We start from the raw sequence: 20,955 nt of genomic DNA on the forward strand, positions 1-20,955 counted from the left end.
CCCTCAATCCCTCACCTTTAACTGCCCCAAACATGTCAGAGTTTCTCAAAGAACACCGCAAAATATATGCTAAAGAGGAATTGCCAGGCAAGAAGCCCTCACCATTCACTACTCATTTAGCCACAAAAAATAACACAGGATGTGGCTGAAACTTTGCTGCACATGAACTTTATCCTATTTAAGCTTGTGAAAATGAGTTGTATAAAGACTTTATTGAAGCTCTAAAACAATTGTTTACCCAGAAATGCTCTCTTACAAGCCTTTCCAGCCCAGTATATTTCTTCTGGGAAACAAAGTTGAGATCTGGGGCCTCATTTATAAAACTGTGCGTAGGAACCTTACTAAAAGTGTACGTACGCACAAAAGCCAAAAATAGCGTACGCAAAAAAAAAATCTGATTTATAAAACTGTGCGTACGCACAACTGCACGCAATTTTCACTTTATAAATCACAGTCTACCTGATAATTTGCGCACGTGAAAAAAATCGACATCCCGCCCTCAACCCGCCCCTTTTCAACCATATATAGCACATGCAAATCACCTCATGAATGGCCGTGTATCTTAATGAGCAAGAGGTTCTGTATGCGTGATAATAGCAGCAATGGAAACTAAGGGGAAAAAGAGAAATTTCACAGACACAGAAACAGAGAGGTTCTTGTGACTGAGGTGGAGGAAAGGAAATTTATTTTGTTTGGTAGCCATAGTATTGGCGTCACGAACAACTTGCACATTTATGTAATGCACGTTTCGATTCACATAAATGTACTCGTTCTCATGTGGAGATCTTATAGCAATATGAGTGCAGTCAATTGCACCGATTACATTTGGGAATCCGGACATTGCTGCAAATGGCCTTTTGATATTGGCCTGTTCCCGAATAGTGTAAGGAAACTTTATGTATCGATTTGTCATTTTAATAATCCCTTTCAAAACAGCAGGCATAAGGAGCTCAGTGATGGCTGTGAAATCCCAGACTTATGTCAAATTAACAGAATTATAAGTTTCCAAATCAAGCTTTGCGCATGAAAAAAATCCCGGTTGCCAAAAATCCTAAAACTGACAGGACTTGGGATGGTACCGGGATGGCGCGGTTTCGTGTAGTTTGCCTTTGTAATGTTGGCCCCAATTCAGCACACAGATCCAAAAGCATGGCTCTAGGGAATCTAAATCGGCTTATTAGTCAGTCATCATCGTGGGCTGGAAAATCTTCGCGGTCTCTAAACACCCTTTCCCTCCTAAATCTGCCATTGGCATAGTCCTCCAGCAATGCCAGCGCATCCATCATGTCGTAGATGGGGTTTCACCGTAGTATTTATGTTTACAGCGATCACATTCAAGCCTTTACACCTGTCATAGCAATCAGACAATGAGTGGTAAACCCATACGCCCACCCTTAGATCATTAGCAAATGAAAGTAAAATAAATTAAATTGATGCACTTTTATTTGATAGATTATTACCATTTATTTATATAAATTGGAATTGTGGACTTGCATTTTTTATGATTAGGACGCATAATGAGGGTTGAAAGTGATTAGTATGTTTATGGTTATATGGATAGGTCTATATGCGCAACTTTTCAAGTTCAATGTGTTTAATTTCATTAATCTACCGTCAATCCCTCAGCTCACCATCAGTGTCGCCAAACTGCTTAGTCTTCAAAATGTGCGTACGCATGGGTCACAGTTTGCGTGGATGTGCGTATATTTTCACGTCAAGTTTTTCTTTATAAATCCCACCTTTTGCGCAGGAACTGGCGTACGCATGTTTTCAGCCCCGTTTTGTGCGTACGCAAGCTTTATAAATGAGGCCCCTGAACTGTTTTCAATGCAAGTAAATGTGCATGGTGAATTATACTGCCAGCTTAATAATAGTGTCATATAATAGTTTATAAGAATTAACACTAGGGCAAACAGACACACCAGTAAACAAGCAAGACCTCCGATATTTATAGTATTTTTATAGTATTTATAACCCCCCCAACTTAACTGACTACCGGATTAAAAAATGTTAAAATAAGGGGCCGTTTACATGAGACCATTTTCAAGTGAAAGCGCAAAAGAAATTATGCGATTTGGCTGTACTTTAACAGGAAACAGCATTTTAGGGGACTGATAACGCAAACTTTTTAAACGGGTTTCAAATTGCAAGTATTTGAAAACCACGGCGTTCTCATTTCCGTGTAAACCCCGAAGTACACAAGAATGACAAAACGACATTGTGCACATGTGTATTATGTGTGGAGGGGTGTGGTATGCGCGTGCACATCCAAACACAACGAAGGAGAAATAAATACATCAATCACGGATTACATGGGTTTTTTTGCACTGCGCAATAGCTTGTTAACGCTTTTCCAACAAAGTGTAGATTTACTACACCAGTGGCATAACCTCCAGCGGAGACCTACAGCAAAATCTTAACACTCATTTACGGCGACGAAGGGTTTTTAAACAGTTTTTACGAGTAGATGGTGGTACAACTTTGTCTGTGGCATTGTTGACAAGCTGTAATGGAAGGAAACCTTTCGAATGTCCAAACTTTTCGCCATCTTGTTTGTTTATGTGCGCACGCTTCTCTTCACTATGAATGAGGAGAAATGCAGCACTCTGTATTATGGTCTCTTTAGCGACGGAGGTCCGCCTTACAATAAACCGTCAATCAATCGTCAGGGACTCGGTTATTTTTTTCTTTACAAAGTGATGTCGTAATACAGCGTTTTAGTCATTTTTGATGATCTGTGTAAACGGATTGTTTTAATAATGGTGTCGTGCGTATGTGAAACTTTTCAAAACCGCAAAAGAAAAACTTTTCAGTTTTTCATTGTGTAAACGTGGCCTAAAACTGAAAGCTTTGGCGTATGCAATGCCCAAACTAAACAGCTCTAATCAATAACAAAAATACAAAGGTGGTTGTCACTTTTAACCCACGGCTAACAAAGGGAAAACCAAATTAATCAGAATGTACCTAATCCCTTTCCCAGAACATTTAACCAGGGTTTTAGTGACAAGAACCACACCCGTCTCGCATATACTCATAAAGGTTAACACACAGAACAGCTTGCTTTAAAGAGCTATCAGATAGAACAGGTGTTTACATGTCTTGCAGACAAATACTCCACGCTAGAGATTTACAGAGCTTAAATTTAAATGCTGTTCACAACTCAACCAATCAGTAAAAGGAATGCTAATAAACAAGGTAAATGCAAAAGACAACGTAAATGATAATAATCAAACTAACGTGGATTGCCACATGGACAGCAACCCGCTGGCTGAGTATAAGGCTGATTGTTGAAGACCTGCCCCTAAATGCAGTTGGAACCTTCTTGAATGGCCAACCGCATGATTACGAGGGTGGAGAGTTAAGCAGCAAGTCCAAAAGACAAAACCTAAAAGACAAAAACCTAAAACATAGTGTTATTAACTCATCTCTGTCATTAGTATACTTCCCTAAGGCAAATAAGGTGACTGTTATTAGACCCCTTGTCAAAAAACCTCAACTTGACCCTAGGGACTTAAGGCTGCTAGAATTTTATAGTCATATTTAATTAACACTGCATATAGGAATTGTTGTGGAATTTTCTTATTCCTTAATCAAGGTGAGTCAATTTTGACAAACGCAACACACAGAGACATCAGGTACTTTGCAAAGTATTTTATTGTCGTTTAATCTGCATCATAAGCAATGAGCATGGTGCAGAGCAAAGGCGCTCTTTCCTCCTACACCCAGAGTATATATATGATTACGTGAAACCCCCTCCCTTTGCCCCCTAGCCAGAATCCCGAGCTGGTTTCCGAGAAGTGATGCCCGTTATTCCAAACAGAACATCTTGGCCTCTGCTCGAGGGCAAAGGCAGAGTGGTATGACGTGTATAGAGAAAAACATGATAACATAGAGAAGAAAACATGGATAAAAACTTCATAAACATATAGACAGACACATCAAGAAGCTAGACTAGAAAATTTCCATTACAGAATATATAGTGTGTCTGATATTTGACCTGTGTTTTAAACTTGCCTTACCTTTTATGTTTTGCTTATAATCAATGTTTTCTTGTACAGCTGCTTTGTTACAATGAAAATTGTAAAAAGCGCGATGTAAATAAAGTTGACTTGACTTGACTAAGTAGACCTAACCAGTCCAGATTGAAAGAGGGAGGCAGCGACCTGACATGTCTCCACTACACAACCAAATTACAACTGCAATTAGCTATTTGAATATTAAGATATTTAATCTATCATTTACCTCTTTTATTTCTTCTTTTTTTCTCAAGCCTAGTTGTGCAAGCTTTGTCAAGCTTGTAGAGATGCAGCAGTAGTGCCAGAGGAGAACTGGTTCCCCTGGCTTGGTCTGGGTTCTCCCAAGCTATTTTTCTACTACTGAAATAATTTGAAAGACATTATTTTTGTTTCACAAAAGGTTCTTTATGGCAAAAATATTTCTTAAGATTATAAAAATGTATAAAAGAGATTGTTTTTAAAGAACCTTTTACTGAATGGTTCTGTGTGGAACCAAAAATGGTTCTTCAATGACATCACTGGAACGAACCCTTAAAGCACCTTTATTTTTAAGAGTGTACATAACAAACAATACTTCAGCCGCATTTAGTAATCTTAGTTAATTGTTTATTTGATGTTAATTTCAGTATTTCCTAATACATTTTAGAGGAGCTGTCTGTTGTTACGTCCAACTGGACGTGTGTGTATATATGTGTGTTTATGTTATATAAAAAAGTGTGGAGGTGTTTAAAAAGGTTTTCTTTTGTGATGCATGTGGGTAATGATTTGTTTCCCAGTTGTGCTTTTATGTGGATAATGATTTGTCTCCGTAACAGGTTCAGCAGTGCCACCTGACATTGATAACAGCCCGTTAAGGAGGTTACTTAACCTGTGGTTACCAGCCTGCTGAGAGAGAGAGAGAGAGAGACAAAGACGGGAGGTTTTCTACCTGTTGCCCAATGCTGTTGGTTTCCAGGTATCAACGACTACCACAAAAGTGGGTTGTATGTAAATGATCTCTACTAGTGTGTAGGGGCTCATTTCTTCAAAGTTGTGCCTAGGGGAGGTAATTGTACCCAGTTGTATTTCTGTTTTTTTTTCTCTTCACTTTCATTGTTAATAATTAATTTACAGAGGGGCTAAGTTGTGTTCTATTTGTTGCCCACCTTATATTTTCAACCTGTTATGGAATGCAATAAGGGAATGCCATAGTTTTTTTGTTTTGCTACGGATTTGGTTTCAGTTTTTTTTGTTCTTTTGTTTTTCTCCTGTGTTTTGGAGGTTGTATTGTTATTTTATGGACAGGTCCCTTCACAAGTAAATGCATATGGCTTGACAAAATAAAAAACTTGTGTTACATTTAAAATTTTTATGTGTGTTGTGATTGGAACCTTGGAATCTGGAGACCTCAGTCAGCCATTCTCTCTCTCCGCACGAATTTGTTACCTTTCTTAACCCTAGACTAAGAAAATCGTAACACTGTTACAAATCTACTGTACTAAATCAAAACAATACCATAATAGAGTGTATGGGTTAATGTTACTTTCCCATGTGAATGCGCCAGGGCTCGTTCCCTTGAGTGGTAAAAAACACAACAAAATGGCTGCTCTCAATAGAAGAAACAAAGAGACAAGGACTAAAACACATTTTTTTTTGCTGAAATTAAAAGCAGTTGGACTTCACTGTGATCCTTACGTCTTACAAAGGCCATTGGACACTGATATGTTACACAGAATTGTTTTGCCTTATATTGTAAGCAGGCATTTTGCTGATTGTTTTGCCACTCAAAGAAGCATGGCGTGTTTGTGGGAAAGTGATGTCATGTGCATACACTCTATATGTTTGCAGACATTTAGGAAATATGCTCATATAAGTTCATATACAGGCTTCGCCAAAGCTATATAGCCAGTTTTTCTTCTCTGAAATAAATGTTCTGTGTAGGAATGTCTGTTTTTGTCCACTGCCAGTAGTGTTTTTCAAATCGGTTGTCAGTTGCCGACAATGGACTATGTACGCCCTTACTGCTTACCCCTGGAAACAAGTCACTGATGTTTGCATACAGGACTATCACTGGATCTGCGCCGGCATACTTTCACACCCTACTACACTCCTACACCCCATCAAGAACCCTGCGTTCAGCAAACGAGCAGCGCCTTGTAATGCCTTCTCATAAGGGCACTAAATCCCTTTCCCGCTCAACTCTTTGGTGGAACATTCTGCCCAATGCGGTCTGGTCAACCACATCTCTCACAACCTTCAAAGAACTACTTAAAACACACCTCTTCGGCCAATACTTGAGACAAATGAAAAAAAAACGAACCCTTTTCTCTCAACAGGTAGTTGTCTAGCTTTTGTTCAAACTAGTAACTTTGTAGTAGCACCTATTGTACTATTGCTCTTTGAATGACATATCGCTTATTGCTCCGTGAACTCTTTGTAAGTCGCTTTGGATAAAAGCGTCTGCTAAATGACTTAATGTAAATGTAAACACACCCAGATTCCAAGTTCCACCTCTACTGCTCTCTTCAGAGATGTTAAAATGGAAAAAATTTGCTTTTGCAAAACAATATTTCTACGTTTATGATTCCTTCATATAAATGTTTTCCTGTAAACATACAGTGCCTTGCGAAAGTATTTGTCACCCTTGAACTTTTCGACCTTTTGCCACATTTCAGGCTTCAAACATATAGATATAAAACTGTAATTTTTTGTGAAGAATCAACAACAAGTGGGACACAATTGGATATCATTGGATAATTCAAACTTTTTTAACAAATAAAAAAACTGCCGGATTTGGATACAAAAAGATTTCCCAAGCTTTAAAAAACCCAAGGAGCACTGTGCAAGCGATAATATTGAAATGGAAGGAGTATCAGACCAAAATCAAACTTTTTGGCAACAATGCAAAAAATTATGTTTGGCGTAAAAGCAACACAGCTCATCACCCTGAACACACCTTGTGTGCAAAACTGATAGAGACATACCCCAAGCGACTTACATCTGTAATCGCAGCAAAAGGTGGCGCTACAAAGTATTAACTTAAGGGGGCTGAATAATTTTGCACGCCCAATTTTTCAGTTTTTTATTTGTTAAAAAGGTTTGAAATATCCAATAAATTCCGTTCCACTTCATGATTGTGTCCCACTTGTCGTTGATTCTTCACAAAAAATTACTTTATGTTTGAAGCCTGAAATGTGGCAAAAGGTCGAAAAGTTCAAGGGGGGCAAATACTTTCGCAAGGCACTGTATGGTATACATTGTTGTGTGTGGGGCTATGATATACATCAATTTAACTTTCTCTAAGTATAGACAATTTCTTTTAACAGGGTCATTCCCTCCAGCCCATTGATGAGTTTTTTATCTTCATGTTGCATCTTTCGCTTGGTTTAACACAGATAGATCTGGCTCACAGAATTAATATCCATCAGTCCACCTTGAGTCGCATTATCAAAACCTGAGCCAATTTCCTCTGTACCATTCTTGGATCATTGCACATCTAGACGTCTGAGGAGGCAGTTAAGGCTCGCAGGCCCAAGGAGTTCCAGACACACAGGTGGCAATTTATTGACTGCACAGAGCTGCGTGGTCAAACACCATCCTTGTTGCTTCAAAGTGAAGACTTCTGCCCCTATAAATCCCACTGCACCTTACTTGCAGTTACTTTTGTGTTATCTCTGTCTCTGATGGATCCTGTGTACAAAGAGCTTTTGAAGCATTCCGGGACGGTGCCTCTGGTGAAGCCTCACATGGCTATTATAGTCAAAGGTTATAGACAAAGGTTTTCTAGGGGATGACAGCATGCCATGCAAAATCTACAGACCTGCTTTCCTGTACGAATTGGTGCCTGAAACTATAGACAACCGTTTAGAAAAGGCAGGTTAAATCCAGGCCAAACATATGTTGATCTAGCTAGACAAATACTGATGATAAATGCTTGCGGGCCACCGAAACGTAAACGAATGGTATACACGTATTCACTGTGAAATACTCTTCTGTATAATTTCTCTCATAACCCTTGGACCCCTCACTTTAGATATTCTTACAATATCACAGATGTTGACATAGACACATTGACATAGTGCCTTGTATTAGCTGCCATTAAATAAGGCAAAATTATGAATATTATGCTTTTCGAAACATCCTGAAACTGTCCGAGTCCGACTGTAATTGTTGAGGGCACTTTAGTATAAACTCAAAAGCTTCTGTGAAAAAACACTTCGGTGCCTGACTTGTTCTTCATGACATGAGTATAAAGTGTATTTATATGGAGTGAAAACAGTATCTAAACCTCCCACAAATGCACGTAAAAGATCCACATTCACACACTGTAATTCACAAATGCACGTAAGAGATCCAGACCCGAGCACTGTTATTCACAAATATTTTCACTGAATGTTCTTTACGTTTTGAGAGGATTTTGTGTAAAAAAACAATTGTTAAAATGGTTAAACACAATGACTGCACACACTAGACACACACACAAAAACATATTTTAAGGTCGGAAAATGAGACATTGGCACATCACTTTATTAACAACTAAAAAAGTAAAAATTGTGGTAGTGTCATTGATGCAGTAGTTGCTTATTCACTCATATGTAACATGAGACATTTCAGCAGACCATATCTTGAATATTTTATAATTACTTTTTTTGCAAACTTGTTTATAAACAGGTCAGTCATAAAACTTTCATCAGAGCATTACAGTGATTTGTTATAAAATAACAAAATGACATTATGTATTTAATTTAGGGATGTCAATTTTATTAAATTCCTAACGTTTAAGTTAATGATCAATTACTCTATTAGAGGAGCCAGATGTAAGGTGTATGCTTCCTCGGAGGAGTAGGGAAACTGTAAAGTGCCAAACAAAAAGTAGGGAAGCTAATCTGAAATTCTCATCAATTAGACAAACCCCTGCATCATTTAAAACTCAGTTTTAAACATTTTTTCCACCTAAAGACCCTGATATAGAAGTTATATGATTAACCTTTTTCATGAGATCAGACATTTTCTTTATTTTCGACAAAAAAGAACACAAGAATTGCAAGCAGAACTACACGGCCAAACCAACACTTTGTCCACACTTCCTCCAGTGTACCCACAGCATTCCCACACTTGCCCCAGTGTACCCACACTTATGTAACAATAGCGAAAGTTGCAGCTATGAGAGCACACAGCCACAAGAACAATATGTACATGAAAAACAGATATCTTTTATCCAAAGCGACTTGTAAAGAGTTTGGGGAGCAATAAGCGATATGTCTTTGTAACAGATTAGAAGTCTGTTAAATATAAATCTAGATTTGGATTCCCGGCCACACCAACACAAGAAATATACAGCGCCGCCGCTCCCACCACGCACTGTGCGTAGGGCACCAAGTGCCGAGGGGGCACCAAAAATAGCCTGATGAATTTTAAAAATTAAGGCATATTTAGCCATGTATATGTAAAAAAAAAATGGCCGAACAATCCCATATCACCCCATCCACACCACGGCAGTGCCGGTTGATCGCGCATGCGTAGCCTCCTCGTTAAAGCGCTTGTCTCCCAATCGGACCAACGTTAGTTCGAAACTCGTGTCGAGCGGGGCGAGTAACTTTAATTTCGGTGCAGCTTGCAATCTGAATTGAGATTTTAATGTTAAACATTGATATTTTTTGTTTTACTATTCTGTTTACTGAAGAAAAGTTCCTCAGGGGGGGGGGGGGCATCATAATGGAATTATGCTTAGGGCACCAAAATGGCTAGCAGCGGCCCTGGAAATATATAAACATTTTATTTGATTATTTCTTTAAGTTAATTTTAAAATGACAATATTAAAATAACATTTCCGCAAAGACCCGGGAAAACAATAAAATCATGGATTGTCCAATGTTCTGTCCCAGGGTGAACAATACCCAAATCCAGTCCCGTCTGGATGTAGCTCTGTAACAGCCCGGTTGGGATTAGAATCCCGCCACAAGTATTGTGGTCATGTTTTGAAAAATAATAAGCGTAAATACAAAAATTGAAAACACGTGTAAAATAATAGCGCAAAAAAATGAACAACAAAAGCAAACAACAAACAACGCGATCGTGGATCGTAAAGTAATAAGCGTGAATCAAAAATGTGAACACGTTTTATTCAACATTTTCCAAATCACAAAAAAAATCCGGTTTCCCCGCTCAAATTTGGTATTGTGTGTGCTTACGGTCTTTTCCCCTTTGCTCTCGATTCCGCTTTCTGCGCTCGCTTTCCCAAATGTTGCGGTAAGAGTTTCATGTAAATGAGGTCGGGCTCAGGGCGGGATTCAGCGTCACCATTGGTCCACTAGTTCTAAATTGACAGCTGCTCCTCTAGCCAATCCGTCGAAGGGGGAGGTGACGTCACTCCAATGCGACCCGTGTCGTTGCAGGTGCGTGAAGATGGAAAACCAGCGTCAGCAGGCAAATGCCGGACAATCTCAGGTAATTCGCTTTTTATGGTTTAATATTGGGTGACAGATACATTCCCGTTGTGTGTTATGTTATTTTCTGCAAGCTCTATGTAGTTCGATATCTAGCCTGTTAACACGTGTATTGTTCGTTTGGTTTAGTTAGGAATCGTTTATATCTTATTAGTAACTTAAATAGTATTTAAGTATTTAGTAATAGTATTTAAGCTGTTGGCTGTAAATTATATCTAAAATTGCATGATTTTGCTAGCTCTAACGGTTTAGCCTCGAGACCATATAGCTTGATGAGCTATTCCATTAAGATTTTTATGGTTTTATGCATTTATCCTAACTCACAGAGACAATCATGCAGTTCCAATAGCATTGAGAAGTCTGGCTGGTTATCGTTTATATTAGAAATAGAGGACAGAACAGAACCAGAAGAAGTATGCCAGCTAAGCACTTGTAGCGTTAGGCCTTTATACAGTGCATTCATTAAGTAGTCCGACCCATTTTGCCCACATTTAATGTTGCAGTCTTTAGTTGAAACTGTTCACATACATATTTAATAGGGATGCACCGAATATTAGTCCACCGAAAATCACCGACTTTTATCACCGAAACAATACGGCCGAAATGATGTGATGACGCAAACAGAAACCGCTACATGCACGTGCTTGTCTATCGCGACAAGTCTGCGGTGTGGGCGTATTTCAGTAAATCTCGTATATACTCTTATAGAGTGTTCACACCAAACGCTTTAAATGGACGCTTGTACACTTTGTGTTTACTCGCATCATTCGCGCGTGAAATTCGCATCATGGGAGGTCCTGATTGGTTAATGCGGCGCAAATTTTCAAGGGTAGGTCATCGCGATCCAGGCCGCGATGTATGCGGAGAACCCGCGTGCAGACGGAGAAGCGCAAAGCGCAGAAGGAGATCATAGCGGAGAAAAAAAGATTCGTCTCTCTGCACCAGATGAGGGACATGCATCCTCGTTGTTTGATATGTTCAGTGAAATCCTGCAAGAAAATGCTTCAAATAATAGGAAGTCTATTCTGTTCTTAGGCTTCTATATATGTGACTATAAGATTGTAGCCATATTTCTGCTAAATATATATTTTTTGATAAAGTTTATGCACTGGCCGTATTTAAACACACTAGCTCAAATCTTTCTAAAATGATGACAAGCTCAACCTCTAGATGGTTAATCTGTCTGAAGTCCCCAGAAGTACTGTACATTATTATTTAATGAGTAGGGTCAAGTTAAACATTTAAGTTTGAATTTTATTTTATACTGTGCATTGTTGCAATGTGCTAAATAAATATTTGCATAATTTGAAACTTTAATATGAATTTATGCAATTGCAATGCCTTGATTTTAGTAAAGTTAGTACAAGGTAATAGCTATAAATTCCATGGTACTAATAATTTGCATAATTTATTTCGGTTTTTGGCCTTGGTTTGCTCTTTTTCGGTTTTCAGCCAAGAATTTATTTCGGTGCATCCCTAATATTTAAGCTCATCAATATAAGCCCAGTACCTATTGTGATGAATGATAATAGTTTTGACATTGTTTTTGCTAATGTTAAACCCTAAATAATATCAACTTAACAATGTAAGTAAGTACATAAGTATTCAGACCTCAGTGTTACGTATAGAACGCGGCCTTTCATTGGCCAGTTTGGTCAAGAATTTACCACAGGTAAGACCTCCGGTCAGAGAAGAAAAAAAAATGTAAAAGCACATTGTTAAGGGATTTAATACTGAAATTAATGTTTTTTTTTCTCAACAAAGTGCCAAAATATGTGTTGTCAATATGTTCAAGTGTACTTTGTGGAGTAAAAAAGATTGACCACACAATGAGATCATTATAAAGAATGAAGCGTTCTGAATGCACAATATAAAGGTTTTCTAATTTTACTAGATTTAACTCTTAATGTTAATTTTGTGTTAGCAGCCCGAGTACCCAGATGTGCTAAGTGCAGCACAGAGCCTCATCTCTGTGCTAACACAGACTCTTAATCAGAGTCCTATAACAGCACGTCCACAAGTTCAAGTGCAGAGTCAAGGGCAGCAGACAGTGGTTCAAGAAAGCCAGCCAAATACCACCATTGATCAGGACATGGCCAGGTGCATGTTGTTGGCCAATGTGGCCATACAGTGCATGGATACCCAATCTAATAGTTCAAGCTTTAATTTGCATGCACTCTGTCATTTACATAGTTAAACCCTTACACCATTAAAGTTGAAATTTTTATGTTAAACAAACTTTGTTAAACATAAACACATTTTTATAACTATATACCTGCAAACATTAATTTGATGTTGGAAACAAATATAAATTGTTTTTTTCTTTTCCTTGTAGGGCCTTTCCCAGCATGTTCCGGAGACATGCAATCAGGGGGAAAAAAAGAATAAATGTAGCAGCCAGAACACATACCAAGACTGCAAAAGCATTTAAACCTGATGATTTAAATGTATATCTTTTAGATACAAATTCTGAGACTACCCCTTCACCTGCACACGAACTCAAGCTTGTTCAAGCAGGGCTTGGCAAAAGAACTATCTCAATTGCAATGGACATGACGCATTCAGAGGTATGGTAGTGTCATTTTCTTTTTGTACAACTAAGAAAAATAAATGTATAGTACAATCATAAGTACAACTGAGTTTCTCTGCATTTTACAATAGTTTTCCAGCACGTTGTATGAAGCATTCCCGAAAATGGAGTGTTTGAGTGGAGGATGGATGCTTTATAAGGCTAATGGTGATTTTATATTTTCTTTATTATCACTTTAGTCAGTATGTTTTGGGTTATAACATTTGTAATGTTAATTTGATCTTTGATTATAGGGGGGTGCGGTACAAGACGGATAAACATTATTCCTCCTGACTCAGAAGGTTACACTGGATCCCAAATCAAATCTGCCTCTGCATCTGGAAAGACGATGCTTTATGTAGTTCCTCTACAAGAGGAACTGGACCTTAATCCTCTCCCTAACGATGCCAGAGAATTTACTAAAATGCCAAAGGCAACTTGCCAAATATGCAACAAAAGCATGCCCCTGCAAGTGCTGGCTCTCCACATCCAGGTTTGCAAGTCAAATGATTCAACATCTTCAAATGAAGAGGTAATGGATTAATGCAGTCTAATTATTTAAATTATTTCATGGTTTTGGCGCATGTTTATTTTTATTAATTTAACATTCCATTTAGACTTGACAATATATTGATTACTGTGTACTAGGGTTTTCACAGTACCATAAACACGTCTTATGATACTATAGCAGCTGAAGTTTCTCGATACCAAGTAGTATTAGATGCTGTGCCGTGTTCATAATTCAAATCTATTAAAAAAAAAACACAGATTTAGATTAAAAATTTTGGATTTACTTTAAACTGTATTATACTTTGCAGTAGAATATGTTGTTGTATTAATTGTAGTAATTTGATAAATTATAGCAAATACTAAAGTACACTAGATAATTTTTCATTGAAAAAGCAGTCTTTATAAAGAGAAATATTAGGCTTAATGCAGAACTAAGACGGCGTCATTCAAAATGTTAATTTGAATCATTATCTCGTCAGAGTTATTCAAACGCATTCATTTAGGAGATGAACACTGCAAAAAGGCAGATATAAGTGTTCAAATGAATATTAATGCCCATATGCAACATTACCTACGGTACTACAATGCTACCGTTTCACAAATAGAGAGCCACCGGTACACTGTGCAACCCTAATGTGTACAGACCTTCAAGAGGATTACAAATGATTTTAGTGTGTGTTCAAATCATAGCTAATTACATTAAGTACTTTATATGAAACAGTTATTGGTAAATTTCTTTGTTTTTGGAGCAGACAGAAGTTCAGTTCGTCTCAGAAAACAATTTGGATGAGATGAAACAAGAACATTTTCCATCTAAGGTAATGTTACTACAGCCCTTATCAATATTTTTCCCATAGTGCTATTATATTGTTTGCTTTTTTTTGTTTGTAGTCTGTTTTACCATGCCCAATATGTCTGCTGAAGTTTCCTGTGGACAGTCTAGAGCTACATGCCAGCCTGTGTGGAGAAGAACATCCATGTGAGTAACACAAACTTTAAACATTAATCTTGGATCAAATTTGTTTTATATCAACCCCAAGTGCTTTAATGCCACATGTGCCACTGTAAAAACACACAAATAATGACAGCTCCACATTACAGTGAAGTCTCCAGATCACAGCTCTTTTATGCACAATGATGATTCTTTTACTGCTGACGATACAACAGGCAATTCAAGCTGTCGACAACTATTATGGTAAAATATTAATTTAGTGCAGAGTAAAAAAAATCATTAGGTTGTATAGTGTATATGGTGTTCACCATCTCATTATCTCTTGCCACAGCCTAGAAGATATTCTGGAGCTCCTTGCTGGCCGAGTGAATGCAGAGAATCAGTTCCGCATTTGTGTTTCACGGGACAATCTCCTAGAGAGGGGGCTCAAGCAGTGGCAAAGACAGAAGAAAGGAAATCCAGCCAACCAGCTAAAGATTACCTTTATTGGTGAAGCTGGAGTTGACTCTGGTGCTTTACGAAAGGAGTTTCTTACAGGTAAGTTATTAAGTATAATAAAAGTGGAACTGCTGTTACAAAAATAATAATTATTAAAATATATTATAAAAAGATATTAAAATTATCGGTGTAATTCACACACTGCTTTTTCTCAATGTTATTCAAAGAAATGATCAGTGGCATTGAAAAACGCCTCTTCTTGGGTCAGAGAGCAAAGAGTCCACAGTACTCCAACAGTGACCTTGACAATGGTTTCTTTAGGTTTGTGATATTCTATGCTCCTAAATGTTTAAATTGCATGTGTAATGGCAATGACTGAGTGCTTTTTAAAAACTCGCTTTTGAATATTAGGACTGCTGGAGAGATCTTCGCTGTCAGCCTAGCTCAAGGTGGCCCAGCCCCATGTTTTATGAGAGAGTGGTGCTACTCTTACCTCACCACTGGGGAAGTTGATGTCACCAGAATTTGCAAGGATGATGTAGATGATGTTGAATACTGCCTATTGATCGCAAAGGTACCTTCACTCTGAATACTGCCTAATAGTTACTAGCAGTATATTGCATTGTTGCTTTGCATATTACCATAAAGTAATAACATGGAGTTAATTTGGCCCTTCCTTGAACCGCCACCTTAACGTGGTGGAGGGGTTTGAGTACCCGAGTGACCCTAGGAGCTATGTTGTCGGGGGCTATATGCCCCTGGTAGGGTCTCCCAAGGCAAACAGGTCCTAGGCGACGGGTCAGACTAAGAGTGGTTCAAAAACCCCTTATGATGTTGGAAATAACAAGGACCGTGACGTCGCCCGGTATGGCGCAACCGGGGCACCACCCTGGAGCCAGGCCCGGGGTAGGTGCTCGTATGCGAGCGCCTGGTGGCCGGGCCTTTCCCCACGGGGTCCGGCCGGGCTCAGCCCGAAGGAGCGACGTGGGGCCGCCTTCCCGTGGGCTCACCACGTGCGGGAGGGACCATAGGGGGTCGGTGCGTAGTGGATCGGGCGGCAGTCGGAGGAGAGTGCCTCGACAGCCCGATCCCTGGACACGGAAGCTAGCTCTAGGGACGTGGAACGTCACCTCGCTGGCGGGGAAGGAGCCTGAGATGGTGCGTGAGGTTGAGAGGTTCCGACTAGAGATAGTCGGGATCACCTCTACGCATGGCTTGGGCTCTGGAACCACACTCCTCGAGAGAGGATGGACACTTCATCACTCTGGAGTTGCCCATGGGGAGAGGCGGCGGGCTGGCGTGGGTCTGCTTATAGCCCCCCAGCTCTCCCGCCATGTGTTGGAGTTTACCCCGGTGAACGAGAGGGTCGTTTCCCTGCGCCTACGGGTCGGGGTTAGGTCTCTCACTGTTGTTTGTGCCTACGGGCCGAACGGCAGTGCAGAGTACCCGACCTTCTTGGAGTCTCTGGGAGGGGTGCTGGAAAGTACTCCGACTGGGGACTCCGTCGTCTTACTGGGGGACTTCAACGCCCATGTCGGCAACGACAGTGACACCTGGAGGGGCGTGATTGGGAGGAACGGCCCCCCTGATCTGAACCCGAGCGGTGTTCAGTTATTGGACTTCTGTGCTAGTCACAGTTTGTCTATAACGAACACCATGTTCAAGCATAAGGGTGTCCATCAGTGCACGTGGCACCAGGACACCCTAGGCCGCAGGTCGATGATCGACTTTGTGGTTGTTTCATCTGACCTGCGACCATATGTTTTGGACACTCGGGTTAAGAGAGGGGCGGAGCTGTCAACTGATCACCACCTGGTGGTGAGTTGGATCCGATGGCAGGAGAGGAAGCTGGACAGACTCGGCAGGCCCAAACGTACTGTAAGGGTCTGCTGGGAACGCCTGGCCGAGTCTCCTGTCAGAGAGATCTTTAACTCCCACCTCCGGCAGAGCTTCAACCAGATCCCGAGGGAGGCTGGAGACATTGAGTCCGAGTGGACCATGTTCTCCGCCTCCATTGTCGAAGCGGCCACTCGGAGCTGTGGCCGTAAAGTCTCCGGTGCCTGTCGAGGCGGGAATCCCCGAACCCGGTGGTGGACACCGGAAGTAAGGGAAACCGTCAAGCTGAAGAAGGAGTCTTATCGGGCCTGGTTGGCTTGTGGGACTCCTGAGGCAGCTGACAGGTACCGGCAGGCCAAGCGGACTGCTGCCCGGGTGGTTGTGGAGGCAAAAACTCGGGCCTGGGAGGAGTTTGGTGAGGCCATGGAGAAGGACTATCGACTGGCCTCGAAGAGATTCTGGCAAACCGTCCGGCGCCTCAGGAGAGGGAAACAGTGCCCTACCAATGCTGTTTACAGTGGAGGTGGGAGGCTGTTGACCTCAACTGGGGATGTCGTCGGACGGTGGAAGGAGTACTTCGAGGATCTCCTCAATCCCACCGTCACGTCCTCCATTGAGGAAGCAGAAGCTGAGGGCTCAGAGGTGGACTCGTCCATCACCCAAGCCGAAGTCACTGAGGTAGTCAAGAAACTCCTCAGTGGCAAGGCACCGGGGGTGGATGAGATTCGCCCTGAGTACCTCAAGTCTCTGGATGTTGTGGGGCTGTCTTGGCTGACACGCCTCTGCAGCATCGCGTGGCGGTCGGGGACAGTGCCTCTGGGATGGCAGACCGGGGTGGTGGTCCCTCTTTTTAAGAAGGGGGACCGGAGGGTGTGTTCCAACTACAGGGGATCACACTTCTAAGCCTTCCCGGGAAAGTCTATGCCAGGGTACTGGAGAGGAGAATACGGCCGATAGTAGAACCTCGGATTCAGGAGGAACAGTGTGGTTTTCGTCCAGGCCGTGGAACGCTGGACCAGCTCTACACCCTCTACAGCAGGGGTGTCAAACATACGGCCCGCGGGCCGTATCCGGCCCGATAAGGCGTCCAATACGGCCCGAGGGAAGATTTGAAAAATAATACAAATATGAAATAAAAGTTTATTATTATTTTAATTAATTTAAAGTTTATTAATACAATCAGGTTTTCGCTGCCATATTATGTTTTGTTTTATTACATTTTTTATTTTATCATTGATCATTTAATTGGGCTTCTGCCGGAACCCCTAACAAGCATGCGCATTCTAAAGCGCCGCCTACATTTCGAAAACAAAGTCGGCTAAGTTGTGCGGCAAGGACTAGTGATTTTAAAATGTCCAAATAAAGAAAACTGACGGAAGAAGACGTATTTCTTCTGTGAGTTCAACGGTAGGCCGGTATGTTTAATCTACTCACAAGCCGTGGCTGAGCAAAACGAGTACAATATTAAACGGCACTATGAGATATACGCAGAGAAATATGATAAATACACTGGACAACTTCGAAAAAGTCAATAATTTAACTTTAGCCTCGGAAAAAAGCAGTCAATGTTCACAAAAAGAACAGAGACTGATGAAGCTGTAACGCTATTTGATTGCCAACGAAATCGCAGCGGGATCAAAGCCATTTTCAGAGGGAGAATTCATCAAGAATCGGTAATGAACATTAACAAGTCCAACCTGCGCTCTCGACTCACAAACAGACAGCTAAATGACATCATGAGATTGATGTGGTTGAAGAAAAGAGATGTCAGGAATTAAAATCATAATGCAGATGCGATCTAGATCTTTTGTTGTTAAAGGAAATTTCTAGTATATATTTAATGTTCATATCCAAAGTGAAGTTGTACTACTGTACTAATTGTTAAATATGTTAAGGCAGTTTTTCCTATTAGTGAATTATATTGTATAGCTTGTATGGTTCATATTTAATGTGACCGTCTGTACACAAATAGAGTCTGTTGCATTTTTGTCATTACTAGTTTAAAGGCATCTGACAAAAAATATTCATATTCAAAGGAAAGGGTTTTGATTGCCTTTACCTAAACAAAATAGTTTTTTCAAAGAGGAATAAGAGTGTTATTGAACCGTTCTGAGGATTTATTAAATGCACCTTTTACAGAACAGTATGTCTTTCTAGTTTTTTTGCTAATTCATTTGCAATATGGTTTAAAAAAGGTGATTCGGCCCGCACATTGTCACTTTTCTCTCCATCCGGCCCTTACCCTAAAATGAGTTTGACACCCCTGCTCTACAGGGTGCTGGAGGGTTCATGGGAGTTTGCTCAACCAATCCACATGTGTTTTGTGGATTTGGAGAAGGCATTCGACTGTGTCCCTCGTGGCATCCTGTGGAGGGTGCTTCGGGAGTATGGGGTCTGTGGTCCTTTGCTAAGGGCTGTCAGGTCCCTGTACGGCCGGAGCAGGAGCTTGGTTCGCATTGCCGGCAGTAAGTCGGACTTGTTCCCAGTGCATGTTGGACTCCGGCAGGGCTGCCCTTTGTCACCGGTTCTGTTCGTAATTTTTATGGACAGAATTTCTAGGCGCAGCCAGGGGCCGGAGGGTGTCAGGTTTGGGGACGACACGATCTCGTCTCTGCTATTTGCGGATGATGTTGTCGTGTTGGCCCCTTCAAACCAGGACCTTCAGCATGCACTGGGACGGTTTACAGCAGAGTGTGAAGCGGCTGGAATGAAAATCAGTACCTCCAAATCCGAGGCCATGGTCCTCAGTCGGAAAAGGGTGGCTTGCCCACTTCAGGTTGGTGGAGAGTTCCTTCCTCAAGTGGAGGAGTTTAAGTATCTCGGGGTCTTGTTCACGAGTGAGGGAAGGATGGAACGGGAGATTGACAGACGGATCGGTGCAGCTTCTGCAGTAATGCGGTCGATGTACCGGTCCGTCGTGGTGAAGAAAGAGCTGAGCCGCAAGGCGAAGCTCTCAATTTACCGGTCAATCTACGTTCCTACTCTCACCTATGGTCATGAGCTTTGGGTCATGACCGAAAGGACAAGATCCCGGATACAGGCGGCTGAAATGAGCTTCCTCCGCAGGGTGGCTGGGCGATCCCTTAGAGATAGGGTGAGAAGCTCGGTCACCCGGGAGGAGCTCGGAGTAGAGCCGCTGCTCCTCCACATTGAGAGGGGTCAGCTGAGGTGGGTTGGGCATCTGTTACGGATGCCTACTGGACGCCTTCCCCGGAAGGTGCTCCGGGCCCGTCCGACCGGGAGGAGACCCCGGGGAAGACCTAGGACACGCTGGTGGGACTATGTCTCCCGGCTGGCCTGGGAACGCCTCGGTGTCCCCCCGGAAGAGCTGGAGGAAGTGTCTAGGGTGAGGGATGTCTGGGCATCTCTGCTTAGACTGCTGCCCCCGCGACCCGGCCCCGGATAAGCGGTAGAAAATGAATGAATGAATGAATGAATAATTTGGCATCCTGTTTTCACTGAATGTTTTTCTTTAAGTTGAAGAGGCAACTGATCTGACTGAATTCACAGATTAAATTATCAGCTGTGGATACACAGGAGCACTCAACATAGAACAAAAAGATGCCATAATTCGGTAAATATGGAAAATACTTTTTAAGCAGACAGTTTTATGAAAGACAGAATTTGAAAGACTGTTCAATGTTACAATGGCAAATTAAATTTAACTTGTTAAATTTAATGGCCTTACTTACAATTTGAAACAAACTTATGCTGTCTTACTTGATTTACAGCTTTTATTATTGTTATTCTTAAAGTTGTTACTTTTTTTCTCCACAAGAGCAATTGTTCTTCATGCAGCATTTCAAGTTACACCAATGCTTGGAGACTTGCGTAAAGGGCTCCAGCTGTATGGATTTCTGGACATAGTTAAGGACCATCCAAGTCTTTGCAAGACTCTGTTTGTTCCTGGGGACGATTGTACAGTAAGTTTAATGTTTGTAACAACATTGTTTTTTTAACAATTTGTTGTTCTACTGACAATTTGTTCTTTTTCCAGCCAGATGCAGACTATATTCTCAGCAATGTTGCTCCTGAAATGAGTGAGAGAGGAACTTCAAGGGCTTCGGTAGAGAGCAGAATCATTAATTACTTTCAGGACTTCCTTCAAGAAATTGAATGTGGAGGTGGGCTTTGCATTGTATTGTACTTCACTTCATTATTAATCTTAATGGGATGTTTCTCAAAATTTTAACATATGGCATTCTTCAT

The sequence above is a fragment of the Barbatula barbatula genome (assembly GCF_947034865.1).
Source record: "Barbatula barbatula genome assembly, chromosome: 12".
In the NCBI taxonomy this organism is placed as follows: Eukaryota; Metazoa; Chordata; class Actinopteri; order Cypriniformes; family Nemacheilidae; genus Barbatula; species Barbatula barbatula.